The following is a 21,261-nucleotide window of genomic DNA, read 5'->3' as shown; positions in this document are numbered from 1 at the left end:
TCTCTCACTCACACTCACACGCACACTCACACACACACACATACATGCCCACAGTGTCCCATTACGAGCTTATTTGCATATGTGACCAAACTAGCTAATTAATGCGTAGACGCGCTGTGCGCTTGTTCTGGTCACAAAATGTCCCCGTTTGGAGTCCCAGCAGGATAATGATGTATTGGAGGCCCCCTGTGTTCTGGGACTTAGTGAGGGCCTCTCAGTCCTAACCCTCTCTCACAACATGACCACTTGAACTCTGCTGGACACCTCTCGGCAGTGAGCGGTCTCAAACCCCTCTCTCTATCGCTCTCTCTCCTCTTTTATTGGTGAATATCTGGAACAATTTGTACTGTCTACGAGTGTCAGTGAAAAGAAACCTAGAACACTTTATAACACTGAAGTTCCTTGTGAAATTTAACTTTTTTAGCACAGTTAATGTAATTCCAGCAGTAGTCCCTGTGAACTTTTTTGAAGCATTTTGTTTCGCTAATTGTTTGTTTGGACTTCTGGAAATGGATTGTATCTCGGTGGAGTCTAGAACATAGCCTCATCAAATGTTATTTGTCACATGCCAAATACAAAGGTGTAGACTTTTCCTTGAAATACTTACTTACAAATGCTTTCCAAAAATGCAGAGTGAAAAAGTAAGACAATTTGCAAAAAAAATAAATAATTGGAATCACAATAAATAACAAATACAAGACTATATACAGTGGTGACTCCTTTAAAAGTTGAGAGCTTGCGCCACGGGATTTAGAGGTACCCAGCGTCATGGCTTTATAGCTCCAGACCACCGCGGGGGGGGGGGGGGGGGGTTAGAGCACTCATTATGCATTTGGGTCCCAAGGTTTTTATATGACCAATCATGTCAAGTGGTTCCAATGAAGAATTTGACATTATGCCACTCGTCGCTGGTGACTTTCTTCAGCAAAGATGTCTGACAAAAACATAAAATGTAAGTAATTATAACGTCATAACGAGTCAAAGAAAAAAATTACAATTCCACCATAATTTGCAAATAAATTCATAAAAAATCCTACAATGTGATTTTCTGGATTTTTTTTCCCTCATTTTGTCTGTCATAGCTGAAGTGTACCTATGATGAAAATTACACAATTTGCACAATTGGTGGCTGACTAAATACTTTTTTGCCCCACTGTATCTCTTGATGATTTCTTCCTCAAAGAAATCTCGAGCCTTGATGCATTATTGTGGAACACAAAACAGTCCGTGAGTTGTAGGCTTCAATATTTTATGTACCTTTTGCTTTGTAAATAGCCAAACTTACCATCAATAATCAAATATGGGCCTGGTCCCTGGTGAGAAATTGCCCCCCCACACATGGAGTTTGAACAGATGCTTTGGACCCGGCTTGCTTGATTTTCTTCCTTTTTTTTCTGTAGCAGTTTTCAGCAAATTGCTCAAGGGCCACGGTTGAATCGTCTTTGAAGATGACGTCATTGAATGTCTCGTACGCATGCCTGGGCCTGCAGGACTCAAAGTTCTTTGTTTGTCAGACGAATCATTCGGCCGAAACTACAGAACAGTACAAAACAAGCGAACACACATGGTTAATGTTCTAAGAATGAAAAAATAATAATATATAATTAAATAAAACTTTTCTTACCGAGCCTTTCCATAAGTCCACTCAAGTTTCTTCAACTGTCTTCTGACTGTGATTTAGAGTGACTGTTGCAACCCAAAAAAGCTTTAAAGACAGAGTTAATGAGGTCACCGAGAAAGTCTGGACATGGCCTGCTCTCCCTTGTACGGAATTAGGCACTTTCCCGTGTTTACTACAGTATGTACTGTAGGCTGTTTACTTGTCAGACTGCACAGTAGCGTAATAAACAAATGCAGGTGCCTTATATCTTCTAAATGCTTTATTATCCAAATGTAAAAGCATATACTGTACAGTACTGTATTTCTTCACCAGCATCTTTATGGTTTCGTTAATAAAATAATGATTTAAAATACTCTTTCAAAATGCTAATGTTTATTTAGTCATAACGAATTACTATGGGAATAAATATCACTGAATTACAGAAATATTGGAACAAAGTTTTCTAAGGAAGGTAAACTAATTTAGAATCCTCCAATCCTATTATGCTGTAGCCTAGCCCTGATCGTCACGTTGTACAACGCCATATTTTCCATTCCATCCTAACGGAGACCCTGAGGTTTTCATTTCTCTTCAAATAGAAATATCATAATATTAATAAAATAGTGCATTAACAGAAAAAATGTCTGACAATTAAATAACGTGCCACAGAATGCTGCAGCAGCCCGCAATGTATGCTGCAGTATGACATAACATTTAAAGGAGGAACCACTGTACAAGGAGTACCGGTACCCAGTCAATATGCAGGGGTACAAGGTAATTGAATTAGTATGTACATGTAGGTAGGGGTAAAAGTAACTAGGCAATCAGGATAGCATGTAACAGAGTAGTGGCAGCACAGTGTGAAATTGTGTGTTTTTATGTGGCGTCAAAGGGTAATTGTAATAGTCAGGGTAGCCATTTGATTAACTGTTCAGCAGTCTTATGGCTTGGAGGTAGAAGCTGTTCAGGTTCCTTTATGCAGATACTGCATGTAATTCATGGCTTTTGGTTAGGGTACATAGTCACTGTGGGGACGACATCGTCGATGCACTTATTAATGAAGCACGTGACTGATGTGGTAAACTCAATGTTATCCGATGAACCCCAGATCATATTCCAGTCTGTGCTAGTGAAGCAGTCTCGTAGCTTAGTGTCCGCTACATCTGACCAGTTCCGTACTGAGCGCATTACTGGTACTATGTATTGTAGTTTTTGCTTGTAAAAAAAAAAAGAAAAAAAGTGAAGATAAACACGAAAAAGTCACTAAGTAGCAAAATCGGGTTGGAGCACGTAAGATGTCAACCGTCTCCGTCTGCACCATCTTATCTCCAGCCTGGTCCCTGGTCTGTTTGTTGTAATGTGGTCATTGTTTGGCATGACAAATCATACATTCTCTAAAGAAACAAATGGCTGTAAGTTGATACTTTAACTCTGACAGTATCAACATTTCAGTTTCCATTTTTATATTTCATACCACTGTCTATTTGAAGACTGTTTGGTAGTACTGATTTACAATTTTGTTGCTGATTTGGTGAAGGACTGTGTACAGTGCATTCGGAAAGTATTCAGACCCCCTTTTCCACGTTTTGTTACGTTACATCCTTATTCTAAAATTGATTCAATTCTTTTTTTTACCTCAATCTACACACAATACCACAATGTTTTTAAAAAAATTTAACAAACGTATAAAAAAAACAAATAAGATACCTTATCTATCTCTCGAAATTGCGCTCCGGTGCATCATGTTTCCATTGATCATCCTTGATGTTTCTACAACTTGATTGGAGTCCACCTGTGGTAAATTCGATTGATTGGACATTATTTGGAATGGCAAACACCTGTCTATATAAGGTCCCACAGTTAATTAACAGTAAATGTCAGAGCAAAAACCAACCACTGAGGTTGAAGGAATTGTCCATCGAGTGGAGCGGGTCGAGAGTTTCAAGTTCCTTGGTGTCCACATCACCAACGAACTATCATGGTCCAAACACACCAACACATTCATTACGAGGGCACGACAAAACCTTTTCCCCTCAGGAGACTGAAAAGATTTGGCATGGTTCCTCAGATCCTCAAAAAGTTCAACAGCTGCACCGTTGAGAGCATCCTGAACGGTTACATCACCGCCTAGTATGGCAACTGCTCCGCATCTGACCATAAGGCTCTACAGAGGGTAGTGCGTACGGCCCAGTACATCACTGGGGCCAAGCTTCCTGCCATCCAGGACCTATATAATAGGCGGTGTCAGAGGAAAACCCATAAAGTTGTCAGAGACTCCAGTCACACAAGTCATAGACTGTTTTCTCTGCTACCGCACAGCAAGCGGTACCGGAGCGCCAAGTCTAGGACCAAAATGCTCCTTAACAGCATCTACCCCCAAGCCATAAGACTGCTGAACAATTAATCAAATGGTCACCAGATATTACATTACAGGACCTCAGACAGAGGTGGTTCATCTTCCAACAGTACAATGACCCTAAGCACACAGCCAAGACAACGCAGGAGTAGCTTTGGGAATGTCTCTGAATGTCCTTGAGTGTCCCAGCCAGAGCACAGACTTGAACCCGATCGAACATGTCAACTCTGGAGAGACCTGAAAATACAGTGCCTTGCGAAAGTATTCGGCCCCCTTGAACTTTGTGACCTTTTGCCACATTTCAGGCTTCAAACATAAAGATATAAAACTCAGTGAGGTTGGATGGAGAGCATTTGTGAACAGCAGTTTTCAGTTCTTTCCACAGATTCTCGATTGGATTCAGGTCTGGACTTTGACTTGGCCATTCTAACACCTGGATATGTTTATTTTTGAACCATTCCATTGTAGATTTTGCTTTATGTTTTGGATCATTGTCTTGTTGGAAGACAAATCTCCGTCCCAGTCTCAGGTCTTTTGCAGACTCCATCAGGTTTTCTTCCAGAATGGTCCTGTATTTGGCTCCATCCATCTTCCCATCAATTTTAACCATCTTCCCTGTCCCTGCTGAAGAAAAGCAGGCCCAAACCATGATGCTGCCACCACCATGTTTGACAGTGGGGATGGTGTGTTCAGCTGTGTTGCTTTTACACCAAACATAACGTTTTGCATTGTTGCCAAAAAGTTCCATTTTGGTTTCATCTGACCAGAGCACCTTCTTCCACATGTTTGGTGTGTCTCCCAGGTGGCTTGTGGCAAACTTTAAACGACACTTTTTATGGATATCTTTAAGAAATGGCTTTCTTCTTGCCACTCTTCCATAAAGGCCAGATTTGTGCAATATACGACTGATTGTTGTCCTATGGACAGAGTCTCCCACCTCAGCTGTAGATCTCTGCAGTTCATCCAGAGTGATCATGGGCCTCTTGGCTGCATCTCTGATCAGTCTTCTCCTTGTATGAGCTGAAAGTTTAGAGGGACGGCCAGGTCTTGGTAGATTTGCAGTGGTCTGATACTCCTTCCATTTCAATATTATCGCTTGCACAGTGCTCCTTGGGCTGTTTAAAGCTTGGGAAATCTTTTTGTATCCAAATCCGGCTTTAAACTTCTTCACAACAGTATCTCGGACCTGCCTGGTGTGTTCCTTGTTCTTCATGATGCTCTCTGCGCTTTTAACGGACTTCTGAGACTATCACAGTGCAGGTGCATTTATACGGAGACTTGATTACACACAGGTGGATTGTATTTATCATCATTAGTCATTTAGGTCAACATTGGATCATTCAGAGATCCTCACTGACCTTCTGGAGAGAGTTTGCTGCACTGAAAGTAAAGGGGCTGAATAATTTTGCACGCCCAATTTTTCAGTTTTTGATTTGTTAAAAAAGTTTGAAATATCCAATAAATGTCGTTCCACTTCATGATTGTGTCCCACTTGTTGTTGATTCTTCACAAAAAAATACAGTTTTATATCTTTATGTGTGAAGCCTGAAATGTGGCAAAAGGTCGCAAAGTTCAAGGGGGCCGAATACTTTCGCAAGGCACTGTAGCTATGTAGCAACACTCCACATCCAACCTGACACAGCTTGAGATGATCTGCAGCGAAGAATGGGAGCAAATCAAATTGTATTGCTACCAATGACTTGAACGAACTACAAAAATCTCTGAAACTGGAAACACTTATCTCCCTCACTAGCTTTAAGCACCAGCTGTCAGAGCAGCTCACAGATTACTGCACCTGTACATAGCCCATCTATAATTTAGCCCAAACAACTACCTCTTCCCCTACTGTTTTTATGTATTTATTTATTTTGCTCCTTTGCACCCCATTATTTCTACTTTGCACATTCTTTCACTGCAAATCTACCATTCCAATGTTTTACTTGCTATATTGTATTTACCTCACCACCATGGCCTTTTTTTGCCTTTACCTCCCTTATCTCACCACATTTGCTCACATTGTATATAGACTTATTTTTCTACTGTATTATTGACGGTGTGTTTGTTTTACTCCATGTGTAACTCTGTTGTTGTATGTGTCGAACTGCTTTGCTTTATCTTGGCCAGGTCGCAAGTGTAATTGAGAACTTGTTCTCAACTTGCCTACCTGGTTAAATAAAGGTAAAATAAAAACATGCACCAAATACAACAGGTAGACCTTGGAGTGAAATGCTTCCAAGCCCTTAACCAACAATGCAGTTTGAAGAAACAAGTGTTAAAGTATTTACTAAAATAAACTGAAGGAGAAAGAAAATCAAGAAGAACTAATAGTAAAAATTAAAATTGACTAGGGTTTCTGAAGTCTGGCAAATTTTTTGGGCTTTTCTTTGACTCCACCTGGTATAGAGGTCCTGGATGGCAGGATGCTTGGCCCCAGTGATGTGCTGGGCCGTACGCACTGCCCTCGGTAGTGCCTTGCGGTCAGAGGCTGAGCAGTTGCCATACCAGGCGGTGATACAACCAGCCTGGATGCTCTCTGATGAATCCCAATCCTCTTCACGACTGTCTTGATGTGTTTGGACCATGATAATTTGTTGATGTGGAACACTAAGGAACTTGAAGCTCTCAACCTGCTCCACTACAGCCCCATCGATGGGAATGGGAATGGGGGGGGGAGGGGACTGGGCACGCACCCCTGAGGGCCCCAGTGTTGAGGATCAGTTTTAGCAGATGTGTTGTCACCTACCCTTGCCACCTGGGGGTGGTCCGTCAGGAAGTTCAGGATCCAGTTGCAGAGGGAGGTGTTTAGTCCCAGGGTCCTTAGCTTAGTGATGAGCTTTGAGGGCACTATTGTGTTGAACGCTGAGCTGTAGTCAATGAATAGCATTCTCACGTAGGTGTTCCTTTTGTCTAGGTGGGAAAGGGCAGTGTGGAGTGCAAAAGAGACTGTACCATCTGTGGATCTATTAGGTCGGTATGCAATTTGGAGTTGGTCTCGGGTTTCTGGGATGGTTGTGTTGTGAGCCATGGCCAGCCTTTCAAAGCACTTCATGGCTACAGATGTGAGTGCTTCGGGTCAGTAGTCATTTAGGCTGGTTACCTTGGTGTTCTTGGGCACAGCGACTATGGTGGTCTGCTTGAAACATGTTGGTATTAGACTCGGTCAGGGACAGGTTGAAACTTGCCAGTTGGTCAGCGCATGCTCAGAGTACACTTCCTGGGAGTCCTTCTGTGAATTCTGTCCTGTTTAAAGGTCTTACTCACATCGGCTACGGAGAGCGTGATCACAGTCTTCTGGAACAGCTGATGCTCTCATGCATGCTTCAGTGTTGCTCCCCAAATACAGGTGTGCCAGGCTTGTAGTGTCATACCAAAGACGACTCGAGGCTATAATCTCTTCCAAAGGTAAAATGTTTACATATGTAAATGTGATTTCAGGTTTTTCTATTTAGTACATTTGCAAAAATGTCTAAACCTGTTTTTGCTTTGTCATTATGGGTAATTGTGTGTAGATTGGGGGGGGGGGGGGGGGGGGGGGGATAATTTAATCAATTTTAGAGTGAGGCGAAAATGTAACGAAATGTGGAAAAAGACAAGAGTTCTGAAATCTTTCAGAATGCACTGTATCATCTCAGCATCCTGCCTACACAGCCCATGAGGAGACAGACAGGAGCAAGACCTTCTGCATTTTCTCTAGTCTCCACTGATGATGAGCAAAAGGACAGATTAGGCAATAAAAAAGTTAGGGAACAAGGGAGTGAGGAAAAGGTGTGTGGTCAGGTGGTGAGATCAGAGCTGAGATGACTGAACACTTCTCTGGCACAGAGCGAGAAGGAGCGAGGGCACGTCGTTAGCCTCTCCTGGATTACCCAAGACACCCTCCCCCCAACCTATCTTGCTACTTCCACTCCATTAGAGCGGTTCCCAAGGCTGTGGGCCACATGGCCAGTCAGTGGGGCTGGCAGAGGATGAACCCTAACTGACCATGGCCAGGCTCGGGCAGGATGTCACATCCAGACCAGCCAAGCAAACAGCCTCTGTGAGATGCTCAGTCCCAGTTCCAAGCCCAGCTCTGCACAATTGAGTTGGCTGACACTCAACAGCCAGCTCCCTGGACCAGCTCCAGTCTATAGCTTCTTAGCAGGGCTATTGCAAAGGTCCTTTAGAGGGACTCCGGTCTGGTGTGAGGGTGTGGAAGCTACGGCACATAGAGAGGCCTTTTGGACAGGCTGAGGTGTGACTTGGCATGGACTGTCTCAGACTGGGGACAGGACCTTCTGGCTGCCACCTCACGACTCACGCTGTATCCTTTCACCTTCCACCACCCGCAGACAGAGATGAGTATTGTAGATATTGGTGTTTGATGGTGGTGGATGAGGTGAATTTCCCTTTTTACTATGTAAAGCACTTTGAGTTCTGCAAAAGCACTATATGAATTCAGTCGATTTTTATTATAAGCCTAGATGTTGAAGAGCCTTCTTTCCCCTCACCATCTCTCTTACCAAGAGCAGCACTTTAAGCAATAACCAGATGGTAAAGAATTCCATAGACACACTTCATTCCAGATAGCCTTGTCCCAGATCTGTCCATTGGTGCTGTTTAGCCAAACACCTACTCTAATACTGAGAAGTCTGTGGAAAGGTAACTCTAGTGGTAATGGAGGGGAATTGCAGCCTGTCTGTTTTCTAAAGTATTTGGGTTCAACAAGTTGCCTCAGTACTCTCAGAAAGGTGGAGCCTGAACCACACTGACTGACTGATCATAGAAGTCTGGCATCGCTAATACTCTTACCACAGATCTCAATGTGGTAATAATAAAGATTCACAACTTCAAGCATTGAGTTGATTTGTGCAAACATGTTTTTATCTCTTTAGTTGCAAAACTAAAGCGGTTTCTCCGCTCTCTTTCTCCCTCTTCTCTCTCTCGCACAACAAACCTACTTACAATTTCATTTACTACTGTTGTTTTTAGAATTTTGTACAGACAGGAAAGCTAAAAAAAACACTGGTCCGTGTTTCTGTAACTTTCCATTTCTTTTGAAGAGGTGTGGAGGTTATTTTTAAAGATTGACTAAGCAAGCAGACATTTGAAGGTGGTGATGATGATAAAGTTAAAGTACATAAATGAGGCAGTTGGTTACTTGGCTCGAGTTAATTTCCACAAGACCTGGGCTCGTAGGACCTGACAGAGAGCGCTTGTTTTCAAGGCCCCTTATTTCAGCAAACTAACACACAAATGTATGCACGCGCGCATAGACGGGAAAGACAAACATACACACACACCGGTTCCCAGTGGGGGAGGGAGGTAGTGAGAGTTGCTTAAAGTGGCACTTACTTTTGTTGTTATTGTTCCGTCTGAAATAATGTCTCGAACTGAGCCCAGGAAACCATTAAAGTTCCACAGAAAGGAAGAAAGAGCGAGTGAGTGAAATGAGTGAAATAGGAAGGGACAGATGGAGAGCAAAGCAGAGGGTGACAAAACGGTTGCCAATGACAAAAGGGAAGACGATAAAAAGAAGTAAGGAATATTTGTTGCTTGGGCTGGTAGTTGACGACAGCCTTTTTAAGGACTTTTTAGTAGCAGCTGTAGTTACCTACCTCCCCTCAGTCTCATTCAGCTCAGTTCTTAGTCTTGAAATACAAAAGCACACAGTCCGAGAGCAAGCCATCATCCATCACTAGTCAATAACAATCAATCTTCAACGTTGCCTTGGTGTGTGTGCATGTTAAGTAGGCATTTAAGTAGAAAGCTGAACACTGTAGAATTAAGTATAGAAAGTTGTTATATCGCTGACTTGCAGAAATTGAGAACATAAAAATGATCAGACATTTAACCAAAACTGGTTATAATACAGGACAAATGGAGAAAGTACATGATACAGTATGTCTTTGTGAGTAAGTAGAGTAGAATCTAAACTCAGCAAAAAAAAACATTTCAGGACCTTGTCTTTCAAAAGATAATTTGTAAAAATCCAAATCGTTGAAACACTGTTTCCCATGCTTGTTCAATGAACCATAAACAATTAATGAACATGCACTTGTGGAACGGTCATTAAGACACTAACAGCTTACGGACTGGAGGCAATTAACCTCTCTGGGACGCTAGCGTCCCACCTGGCCAAAAGCCAGGGAAAATGCAGAGCGCCAAATAAATTACTATAAAAATCAAACTCATGAAATCACAACTCATGAAATCACACATGCAAGATAGCAAATTAAAGCTACACCTGTTGTGGATCCAGCCAACATGTCAGATTTCAAAAAGGCTTTTCAGCGAAAGCAGACGTTGCTATTATCTGAGGATAGCACCTCTGTAAACAAAGAGAAACCATATTTCAACACTGCAGGCGCGACACAAAATGCAGAAATAAAAATATAATTCATGCCTTACCTATGACGAGCTTCTTTTGTTGGCACTCCAATATGTCCCATAAACATCACAAATGGTCCTTTTTGTTCGATTAATTCCGTCGATATATATCCAAAATGTCTGATCCAGTTTGATCCAGAAAAACACTGGTTCCAACTTTCTCAACGTGACTACAAAATATTTCAAAAGTTACCTGTGCACTTTGCCAAAACATTTCAAACTACTTTTGTAATACAACTTTAAGTATTTTTGTTACGTAAATAATCGATAATCGACAGGATGATCTGTGTTCAATACAGGAAGAAGACAAACTGAAGCTAGCTTTCTGGTCACGCGCCTCTATCTAACAGTACACTTCAAGTGACCCTCGTTCAAGATGGCCGTACTTCATTACACAAAGGAATAACCTCAACCAATATCTAAAGACTGTTGACATCCAGTGGTAGCGATAGCAACTGCAAGAAGGTCCCTTAGAAATCTGGATTCCCAATGAAAACTCATTGAAAAGAGCGTGACCTCAACAAACAAAAAAATCGGGATGGTTTGTTCTCTGGGTTTCGCCTGCTGAATAAGTTCTGTTATACTCAGACATGATTCAAACAGTTTTAGAAACTTCAGAGTGTTTTCTATCCAAATCTACTAATAATATGCATATTGGTGGAAGAGTGGGTTAACATCTCACAGCAAGAACAGGCAAATCTGGTGCAGTCATGAGCAGGAGATGCACTGCAGTACTTCATGCAGCTGGTGGCCACCAGATACTGACTTCCTTTTGATTTTGACCCCTCCTTTGTTCAGGGACACATTATTCCATTTCTGTTAGTCACATGTCTGTGGAACTTGTTCAGTTCGTCTCAGTTGCTGAATCTTATGTTCATACAAATATTTACACGTTAAGTTTGTTGAAAATAAGCACAGCTGACAGTGAGAGGACATTTATTTTTTGCTGAGTTTATAAAACCGATGCATTCCTGTGTGATGGAGATCCCTGCTCTAATCCCTCTATGACTACCTCTAAGGTTTCGGTAATATAGGTCATTCTGTTCACTCTTGAGATTCTTAAAAGTTCAACAGGACAGAGGAGCAATACCCTCTCTCCGAGGAGACTAGCGAGCACACATACAATGCAGCCATAGTATATAAATCATCGCTCTTTTACTCCATTACCCCTCCCCACCATCCGTGTTCTAGACCCATCCACCTCATCAGTACAGGGGGGGGGGGGGGGGGGGTGGAGGTGCCGGAAGGTGGGTGACAGTTGTTTTCATAGGGCTGACAGGGTCCATAATGCATTGATTAAGGTACAGGAGGCGCCTGGACATGGCAAAGCCTCTCATTGTGCTTTCACTCACCGATAGAGCGGTTGAGAGAGAGGGAGGTGGGGACAAGCCCAGCACCATTAGATAGTTCAGAGTGTTCCATTATGAATTGAAACTATCCCAGATTTTTTTTCTCCATGCAATTTATTATTTTGCTGTACATGAAAATGTTTTGTTACATAGAATTTAAGTATTTCATTGTCTTCGTTTGCGGGACTTTCATTTTTACTGTCCCTTAAACATCTGCTTCTCCCATCTCTAGAAGGAGCAGTCCAGTCTTGTCTTTTTTTCAGTCCTTCCCTATCCTCTACTGTGTGTGTTCCTCCCCTTCCATCTCTCTGTGTATAACTCAAGGTATGCAGTGGCAGGTAGAAACATGCTTAGCAGTGCAACTCTCACGACTCAGCTTGTCCTACTCTTTCATTGTTTTTCACATGTGACTTCACACTCTGTGTCACTTAGATGTGCATCTCTCTGCCCAGATTAAGTGACAATGTGTGAGTTTGAGGTATTCGTAGGCGGTCATTGGCTTTTTTTTCGGGGGGCTTATGCTGGTGTAGTGTTTGAGCATTGGACATGGTCCAAATGGCTTGTAGCCTGTATTGCTTATCAGGACTAAGTTTATTGCTGGTGATGTAATTCAAAGCATTAACTAGCCCTACTATATGGCCCATCTACATTACCATCCATGTTGTATTCTAGCGCTCAGGAACTCGTTTGATCTCAGACCTGCTCTATAGCATCTATTTACCATTAACAGAAGTATACCTGATCCCAGACCTGCTGTTTAAAGTGGATGTGTCACATATCCAAAGTGACCTACAGTCATGCGTGCATACAGTTTGCATGTATAGGTGGCCCCGGGGATCAAACCCACTATCCTGGTGTTGCAAGAGCCTTGCTCTATCAACTGAGCTCTATGCTAGCTCTATGCTATTTATCATAAACAACTGTAGATATTATGTAGCAGCACTATGTGCTTATGTCTCATCAGCTCAACAGGTCTGGGCACAGCAACGTGTCCTTTCTTTTTCTCCCTCCTTTCTTTCTTTGTACTATGACCAACTGTGCAAAGAAAGCAGCCACCATGCAGGTTTGGATTAAAGGATGGATGGAGGGGGTGGGGAAAGAAGCTATTCAATGAATTTGATTATTTTAAGGAGAGATAAACTAGGGCCCTATAACATCTGTGATATGGACGCAATCACGGAATCCATACATTAAAACGGATTTCAATTCAACAATATAAGACATTTTATTGAGCTTAGTAGGAAATTGCTGGGCTATATTATTCTGTTGTGTGTTGATGACAGGATTTCTTATTGATCTGTTCTTTCTCAAATATTTTATTCTCTCCCCAATGCTCTGCCTTAGTTGGCTCATTTCTGTACTGGCTAGACTGATTGTTCTGTTATGTGGGTGGAATACTGTGCTGCTGGCCCAGTGGCATACCCCCTAACCCCCCTCTCTTTCAGACGCCCCTGTCAGAGAACCTTTGGCCATCAAAACGAGATCAAACCAGCCCAGACCCATTTTCACCCTCTCTGTGAAGTTTATAAGCTAAACGCTCCCCCCTTCACCCCTTTCCCTTCCCTCTCTCCCCTAAATTGCAGCCTTTCTTTCTGGCAGTTAATTGTTGTTTGATTTAAGCTCAGCGAGAGACCACCAACAGTGTGCCTCACAGTAGAAACATTTGTATAACATTTTCAGTCATTTCTTTCTCGCTTTTGTCTCACAATCATCCTCTGTTTTCATTTTTTTTTATTAGTTTGCCCTGCTTACGTTTTCAACAAATCATTAACAGCCATGGTGTGGTGCCGCAGTCTGGGGCTAATTCATTCTCCCAGCCACTGACAGGGTTGACGGGTCAGGTGTTAGGGTTCACGTGGTTGGGTCAGATGATTGGCTCGTTGAGTCTTGCTGGGCGTGGATGAGGGGGGTGGAGGGAATAGATAGATTGAGACAGAAGGGGTGTGTGTGTTGTGGGGATGAAAGGAAGGGAGTGTTCAAGTTTTATTAGTAACTCATCAAAAAAATAAACGTCCTCTCACTGTCATCTGTTTATTTTCAGCAAACTTAAATATACATAACAAGATTCAACACCTGAGACATGAACTGAAAAAGTTCCGCAGGCATGCGACTAACATAAATGGAATAATGTGTCCCTGAACAAAGGGTCAAAATCAAAAGTAACTATCAGTATATGGTGTGGCCACCAGCTGCATTAAGTACTGCAGTGCATCTCCTCCTCATGGACTGCACCAGATTTGCCTGTTCTTGCTGTGAGATGTCACCCGACTCTTCCACCAAGGCACCTGCAATTTCCCGGACATTTCTGGGGGGAATGGCCCTAGCCCTCACCCTCTGATCCAACAGGTCCCAGACGTGCTCAATGGGATTGAGATCCGGGTTCTTCGCTGGCCATGGCAGAACACTGACATTCCTGTCTTGCAGGAAATCACACACAGAACGAGCAGTATGGCTGGTGGCATTGTTATGCTGGAGGGTCATGTCAGGATGAGCCTGCAGGAAGTGTACCACGAGGGAGGTGGATGTCTTCCCTGTAAACGCACAGCGTTGAGATTGCCTGCAATGACAACAAGCTCAGTCCGATGATGCTGTGACACACCGCCCCAGACCATGACGGACCCTCCACCTCCAAATCGATCCCGCTCCAGAGTACAGGCTTCGGTGTAACGCTCATTCCTTCAACGATAAACGCAAATCCGATCATCACTCCTGGTGAGAGACAACCGTGACTCGTCAGTGAAGAGCACTTTTTGCCAGTCCTGTCTGGTCCAGCGACGGTGAGTTTGTGCCCATAGGCAATGTTGTTGCCGATGATATCTCTTGAGGACCTACCTTACAACAGGCCTAGAAGCCCTCAGTCCAGCCTCTCTCAGCATATTGCGGACAGTCTGAGCACTGATGGAGGGATTGTGCGTTCCTGGTGCAACTCGGGCAGTTGTTGCCATCCTGTACCTGTCCCGCAGGTGTGATGTTCGGATGTACCGATCCTGTGCAGGTGTTACACGTGGTCTGCCACTACGATCAGCTGTCCATTCTGTCTCCCTGTAGCGCTGTCTTCGGCTTCTCATCGTACGAACATTGCAATGTATTTCCCTGGCCACATCTGCAGTCCTCATGCCTCCTTGCAGCATGCTTAAGACACGTTCGCGCAGATGAGCAGGGACCCTGGGCATCTTTCTTTGGGTGTTTTTCAAAGTCAGTAGAAAGGCCTCTTGTGTCCTAAGTTTTCATAACTCTGACCTTAATTTCCTACCGTCTGTAAGCTGTTAATGTCTTAGCGACCGTTCCACAGGTGCATGTTCATTAATTATGGTTCATTGAACAAGCATGGAAACAGTGTTTAAACCCTTTAAAATGAAGATCTGTGAAGTTATTTTGATTTTACGAATTCTCTTTGAAAGACAGGGTCCTGAAAAACGGCTGTTTCTTTTCTTTTTTCCTGGGTTTATGTATGGGATACGCATGGTATACAGTGCTTTCAGGGTTTTACAAAATTGTTACTTTACATCCTTATTCTAAAATGGTTTTGATAAATAAAATCCTCAGCTATCTACACACAACACCCCATTATGACAAATCAAAACAGGTTTTTAGAAATGTTTGCAAATGTATAAAAAATTAAAACAGGTACTTTATTTAAATAAGTATTCAAATCCTTTGCTCCCGAGTGGCGCAGCGGTTTAAGGCACTGCATCTCAGTGCTAGTGACATCACTACAGACCCTGGTTCGATTCCAGGCTGTATCACAACCGACCGTGATTGGGAGTTCCATAGGGCGGTGCACAATTGACCCAGCGTCATCCTGGTATGGGTTTCGCTGGGGTAGGCCGTCATTGTAAATAATACTTTGTTCTTTGCTGACTTGCCAAAAATATCAGACTCAACATTGAGCTCAGGTGCTTTGTGTTCTAATTGATCATCCTTGCTGTTTCTGCAACTTGATTGGAGTCCACCTGTGGTAAAGTCGGATTGGACAAAACATTTCTGCAGCTTTGAAGGTATCATTCTTAAATGGAAGAAGTTTGGAACCAAGACTCTTCCTAGAGTTGGCTGCCCTGCCAAACTGAGCAATTGGGGGAGAAGGGCATTGGTCAGTGGATGACCAAGAACCCGATGGTCACGCTGACAAAGCTCTAGAGTTCCTCTGTGGAGATGGGAGAACCTTCCAGAAGGACAACCATCTCTGCAGCACCCTACCAATCAGGCCTTTTATAGTAGAGTTGCCAGACGAAGCCACTCCTCAGTAAAAGGCACATGGCAGCCCGCTTGGAGTTTGCCAAAAGGCACATAGACTCTCAGACAATGAGATTGAACTAAATTTCTATTGCACCATAGTACTCACTTCTGTCATCATCAAGTGCTTTGAGAGACTAGTCAAGGATAATTTCACCTCCACCTTACCTGCCATCCTAGACCCACTTCAATTTGCATACCGCCCCAATAGGTCCACAGACGATGCAATCACCATCACACTGCCTTATCCCATCTGGACAAGAGGAATACCTATGTAAGAATTGACTACAGCTCAGCATTCTAAACCGTAGGGCCCTCCAAGCTCATCATTAAGCTTAAGGCCCTGGTTCTCAACCCTGCACAGTGCAATTGGGTCTTGGACTTCCTGACGGCCCACACCCAGGTGGTGAATGTAGGAAACAACATCTCCACTCTCTGATCCTCAACACTGGGGCCCCACTGGTGCCCTCTTGACGAGTGGTGGTGTTGTCGGTCCATGACATGTCCTTCGTGATGTGGACGCAGAGGAACTTAAAACTTGTGACTCTACTGCAGTCACTCTGATGTGGATCGGGGCATGTTTCCTTTTTTTCTCTGCTTTCTGAAGTCAAAAATCAACTATTTTGTTTTGCTGACATTTGAAGGAGAATTTATTTTCATTACACCATAATGCCAGTTCATTTACCTCCTCCCTATAGGCTGCTGTGTCGTTGTTGGTGTTAGGAATATTATGAATAAATGACTAAACAATATCCTCATTTTAAATAGAACTGTAACTAAGTAAACTTTATACTCTGTTTTATTGTATCTGATTAACAATATGAGTTCATAAGAAGGGATTATGTGGCATGAACAAGGAGTAATTAAATATAACGAACACCATTCCTAACTAGTCTGGAGAGGAATGGGTTGTGGGTTAAGTAAGCAGATAGGTTAACGACCCTATGGTTGAACCGACAACTTAGCTCTGGGGTGTTTTAGATAAGACTGTGAGTGCATTCCTAGGTTTTCTGTTAATTAGAACTGTCAGCTAAGTGGTGATCAATAATGGTGAGGGTTCAAGAGTTAATTCAGTTATATTGTGTGTCCTGTGTGTGTGTTAGTGAGTTGGAATTCACTTTTAAACTCACTTAATTCTCGGTCGAAAGAAGGAGATTCATTCTAGAAGCAATGAAATGACGTCATGTTATTGTATATAAACTGTTGCTTGTGGTAACGTGGCAGCTCGCTCCGAGAATAAATTCTGTTACCTATTATTGACTGGTCTCCGTCTATTTTATGAAAACAAGAATCTTACAAATTCTCATAACATTTGTAATTAATGAAAACATATTGGAATAATTAAATTACAGTAACAGTTGGTTATCAGGCCTACAACCATGGTTTCATCAGAACTTTAAGTTGGTGTTGCGAAAAGCCATGCAGTCGTGGGTGAACAGGGAATACAGCAGAGGACTGATGACAGCCTTGGGGGGGCCCCTGTGTTATGAGTCAGTGTGGAGGGGTTGTTGCCTATCCTCTCAGCCTGTGGTTTGCCTGTCAAGATGTCCAGGATCGTTGCAGAGGGTGGTGTCCAGACCCAGGGCTCTGAGCTTTGTGTTGAGCTTGAAGGGAACTATAGTATTGAATGTTGAACTGTTGTCAATGAACAGCATTCTCAGATATGTGTACCTATTGTCCAGATGCGTTACGGTCATGTGAATAGCGACGGAAATGGCGTCTTCCGTTGATCTGTTGGAGCATTAGACAAATTGGTGTGGGTCCAGTGTGCCTGACATGAGTTTGGATGTGTTTGCCTTGCCATTTAACTCAGACTGGTTTATTTTTCAAAACAGTGGCTGCACCACTTGGTCTGAATTTTCTGAGACATGCAAGGCTTTTTTCTAGGGAGAGAAGGGGGATTCCAGAAAACCGATCAGCACTACTCGCAGAACGAGTTGGGGCCATAACATAATGGCTAAGTCATACTCATTCATGCAGAGCAGGCTGGGGGCTCAGGTGGCTGGGACTTGGGCAGTATATGTTTGTGTCGGTACTGTTTTCCTGCCCATAAAAGATCTTGGGCAATATAGAGAAGGCTGGGACTGTATGTCAGTGGCCCGGGTTGGTGCTGTATGTCTGTCTTTAACAGATAACATACAGCCATACTCCCACAGATGTGCTGGGGCTGGTCCTGTATGTCTGTAGCTGTCTGTGCTGCCTCCCTGCCCATAAAGACCTGGAGAGTTGAGGAGATAAAAGGGCCCTGTGAGTCTTGATGCCTGTAAAGCTGCTCGCTGCCTTCGGTCTGTCGGGCTCTATCGAAATAAGATCCTGTAAAAATATTTTCTCGTCATTAACCTGTCGCCCATGGAGCACTGATGCAGAGCCGTGCGGGGGCAGAAGGGATGGGGCAAACCCTGGGAGTGGGGGTGAGGGTGTTTCAATTTGTGTGTGTGTTTGTCCATGTTTGTGTGTCCGTACCATGTGAGAGACAAAACAACTTGGAGTTTAGTTTGTTTGCATCTTTCATTGGTGCCATACCCCTCTTTCCGCCTCCAACAGCCTTCACCATTCTCACCCTGAACACTGATGTGTAGGTAGGTCTGTGTGTTAGTGTGACCCAGTCTGTTTACGTGTCATTCAGCAATGCATGGCAGGGACCCCCTCAGTCCTGTATATCTGTGGATCATGTGAATGTGTTTAAGACTCTGAGAGACAGAATGAGAGTGGGGTCATTGTGAACTGTGTGTGTTATATTTGGGAGGGACAGATAGGGTCTTTATTTGTCTTTGGCTGTGAGTGACACACACATCCAATTTGCTAGGTGATTGTGACCCTGTGTCAGAGCTGGCCTGGGTCTGAGTCATACTAAGCCCTCTGTGTCCAGTGTCAGTTCAGACACACCTGAGTTGTGTTAATTTGGGCATAATGTAGCAAAACACTTTGTAATGGAGAACTGGTGTTTCTTATTAGATAAGTTCGAGTAGTCCCTCCTTGCCAAATTAAATTGTATTTTAGTTGCAAAATGTATTCCTAGCTCCGACAGTGCAGTAATATCTTAACAATACACACATCTAAAAAGTTAAAAAAAATTGAATTAAGAAATATGGAAAATATTAGGACAAGCAGTGTTGGAATCTGGAGTGTGTGTGTGTGTGTGTGTATATACTGTGTATTCAGACCCCTTGACTCAAGGACAGCCATCTGCTGCACTCCACCAATCAGGCCTTTATGGTAAAGTGGCCAGATGGAAGCCACTCCTCAGTAAAAGGCACATGATGGCCCCCTTGGAGTTTGCCAAAAGACACCTAAAGACTCTGACCATGAGAAACAAGATTCTCTGGTCTGATGAAACCAAGATTGAACTCTTTGGCCTGAATGCGAAGTGTCACGTCTGGAGGAAACCTGGCACCATCCCTACGGTGAAGTGTGGTGGCGGCAGCATCATGCTGTGAGGATGTTTTTCAGTGGCTTGGACAGGGAGACTAGTCAGGATCGAGGGAAAGATGATCAGAGCAAAGTACAGCAAGATCCTTGATGATAACCTGCTCAGGACCTCGGACTGAGGTGAATGTTCACCTTCCAGCAGGACAACGACCCTAAGCACGCAGTCCAGACAAGTCTCAATGTCCTTGAGTGGCCCAGCCAGACCCTGGACTTGAACCCGATCGGACATCTCTGGAGAGACATGAAAATATTTGTGCAGTAATTAGAGGTCGACCGATTATGATTTTTCAACGCTGATACCGATTATTGGAGGACCAAAAAAGCCGATACCGATTAATCGGAAGTTTTTGGGGAATTTTATTTGTAATAATGACAATTACAACAATACTGAATGAACACTTTTATTTTAACTTAATATAATACATCAATAAAATCAATTTAGCCTCGACATCGACAACAGCCACCCTCGAAGCATTATTACCCATCGCTCCACAAAAGCCGCGGCCCTTGCAGAGCAAGGGGAACAACTACTTCAAGGTCTCAAAGCGAGTTACGTCACCGATTGAAACGCTATTAGTGCGCGCCCAGCTAACTAGCTAGCCATTTCACATCGGTTACACCAGAATAATCACGGGAGTTGATAGGCTTAAAGTCATAAACAGCTCAATGCTTGAAGCACAAAAGTGCTGTTTGAATGAATGCTTACAAGCCTGCTGCTGCCTACCACCGCTCAGACTGCTCTATCAAATATCAAATCACAGACTTAATTATAACATAATAACACACAAATACGAGCCTTAGGTCATTAATATGGTCAAATCCGGAAACTCATTTAGAAAAGAAAACGTTTATTCTTTCAGTGAAATACGGAACCGTTCCGTATTTTATCTAACGGGTGGCATCCAAGTCTAAATATTCCTGTTACATTGTACAACCTTCAATGTTATGTCATAATTACGTAACTTCCTAAAGCTTCCACTAGATGTCACCCGTCTTTAGAAACTTGTTTGAGGCTCCTACTGTGAAGGGGGGCTGAGTGAGAGGGGAGTGAGTCAGAGGTCTGCCAGCAGCCACGAGCTGGTCACGTGCATTCACGAGAGGTAGCTCTTTTCTGAAGACAAAGGAATTCTCCGGTTGGAACATTATTGAAGATTTATGTTAAAAACATCCTAAAGAATGATTCTATACATCGTTTGACATGTTTCTACGGACTGTAACGGAACTTCTTGACATTTCGTCTGCAACTAGTGAACGCGCTTCGTGAGTTTTGATTTGTTTACCAAACGCACTAAGGAAAGTAGCTATTTGGACATAAATGATGGACATTATCGAACAAATCAAACATTTATTGTGGAACTGGGATTCCTGGAAGATCATCAAAGGTAAGTGTATATTTATCATGTCATTTCTGACTTCTGTTGACTCTACAATATGGCAGATATCTTTTTGGCTTGTTGGTTCTCTGAGCGCCGTACTCAGATTATTGCATGGTTTGCTTTTTCTGTAAAGCTTTTTTGAAATCTGACACAGCGGTTGCATTAACCTGTAGTGACACCCCTACCCAGTGAACGGGACCGTTGTCATCATCTGACACTAATTAGCATAACGCAACGGACAAATCTTCCTAGAAAATATTCCTGTTCATGAAAATCACAAGTGAAATATATTGGAACACAGTTTAGCCTTTTGTTAATCACCCTGTAATCTCAGATTTTCAAAATATGCATTTGTCTAAGTTTATCATAGCCTAGCGTAGCATTATGTTTTGCTAGCAGCAGGCAAACTTGTCACGGAAATCAGAAAAGCAATCAAATTAAATCGTTTACCTTTGAACTTTGGCTGTCTACCAGGTTAAAACATCCAAAGTTCATTTTTTTTTCTCCCAAAAATATTATTTTTGTAGGCGAAATAGCTTTGTTTGTTCTTCA

At 43.0% G+C, this 21,261-nt stretch overlaps 1 protein-coding gene across 5 annotated transcripts in view; it reads left to right on the top strand.

The window, feature by feature from the left end:
• The window catches only part of LOC110532479 (arginyl-tRNA--protein transferase 1), a 181,452-nt gene that overhangs the window by 121,798 nt on the left and 38,393 nt on the right, over positions 1-21,261 (top strand). The gene's annotated exons all lie outside the window — the stretch shown is intronic.

Source organism: Oncorhynchus mykiss, chromosome 1, assembly GCF_013265735.2.
Source record: "Oncorhynchus mykiss isolate Arlee chromosome 1, USDA_OmykA_1.1, whole genome shotgun sequence".
NCBI classification, from domain to species: Eukaryota; Metazoa; Chordata; class Actinopteri; order Salmoniformes; family Salmonidae; genus Oncorhynchus; species Oncorhynchus mykiss.
The sequence above is the reverse complement of the archived record's forward strand: the minus strand, read 5'-3'. Positions and strand labels throughout refer to the sequence as shown.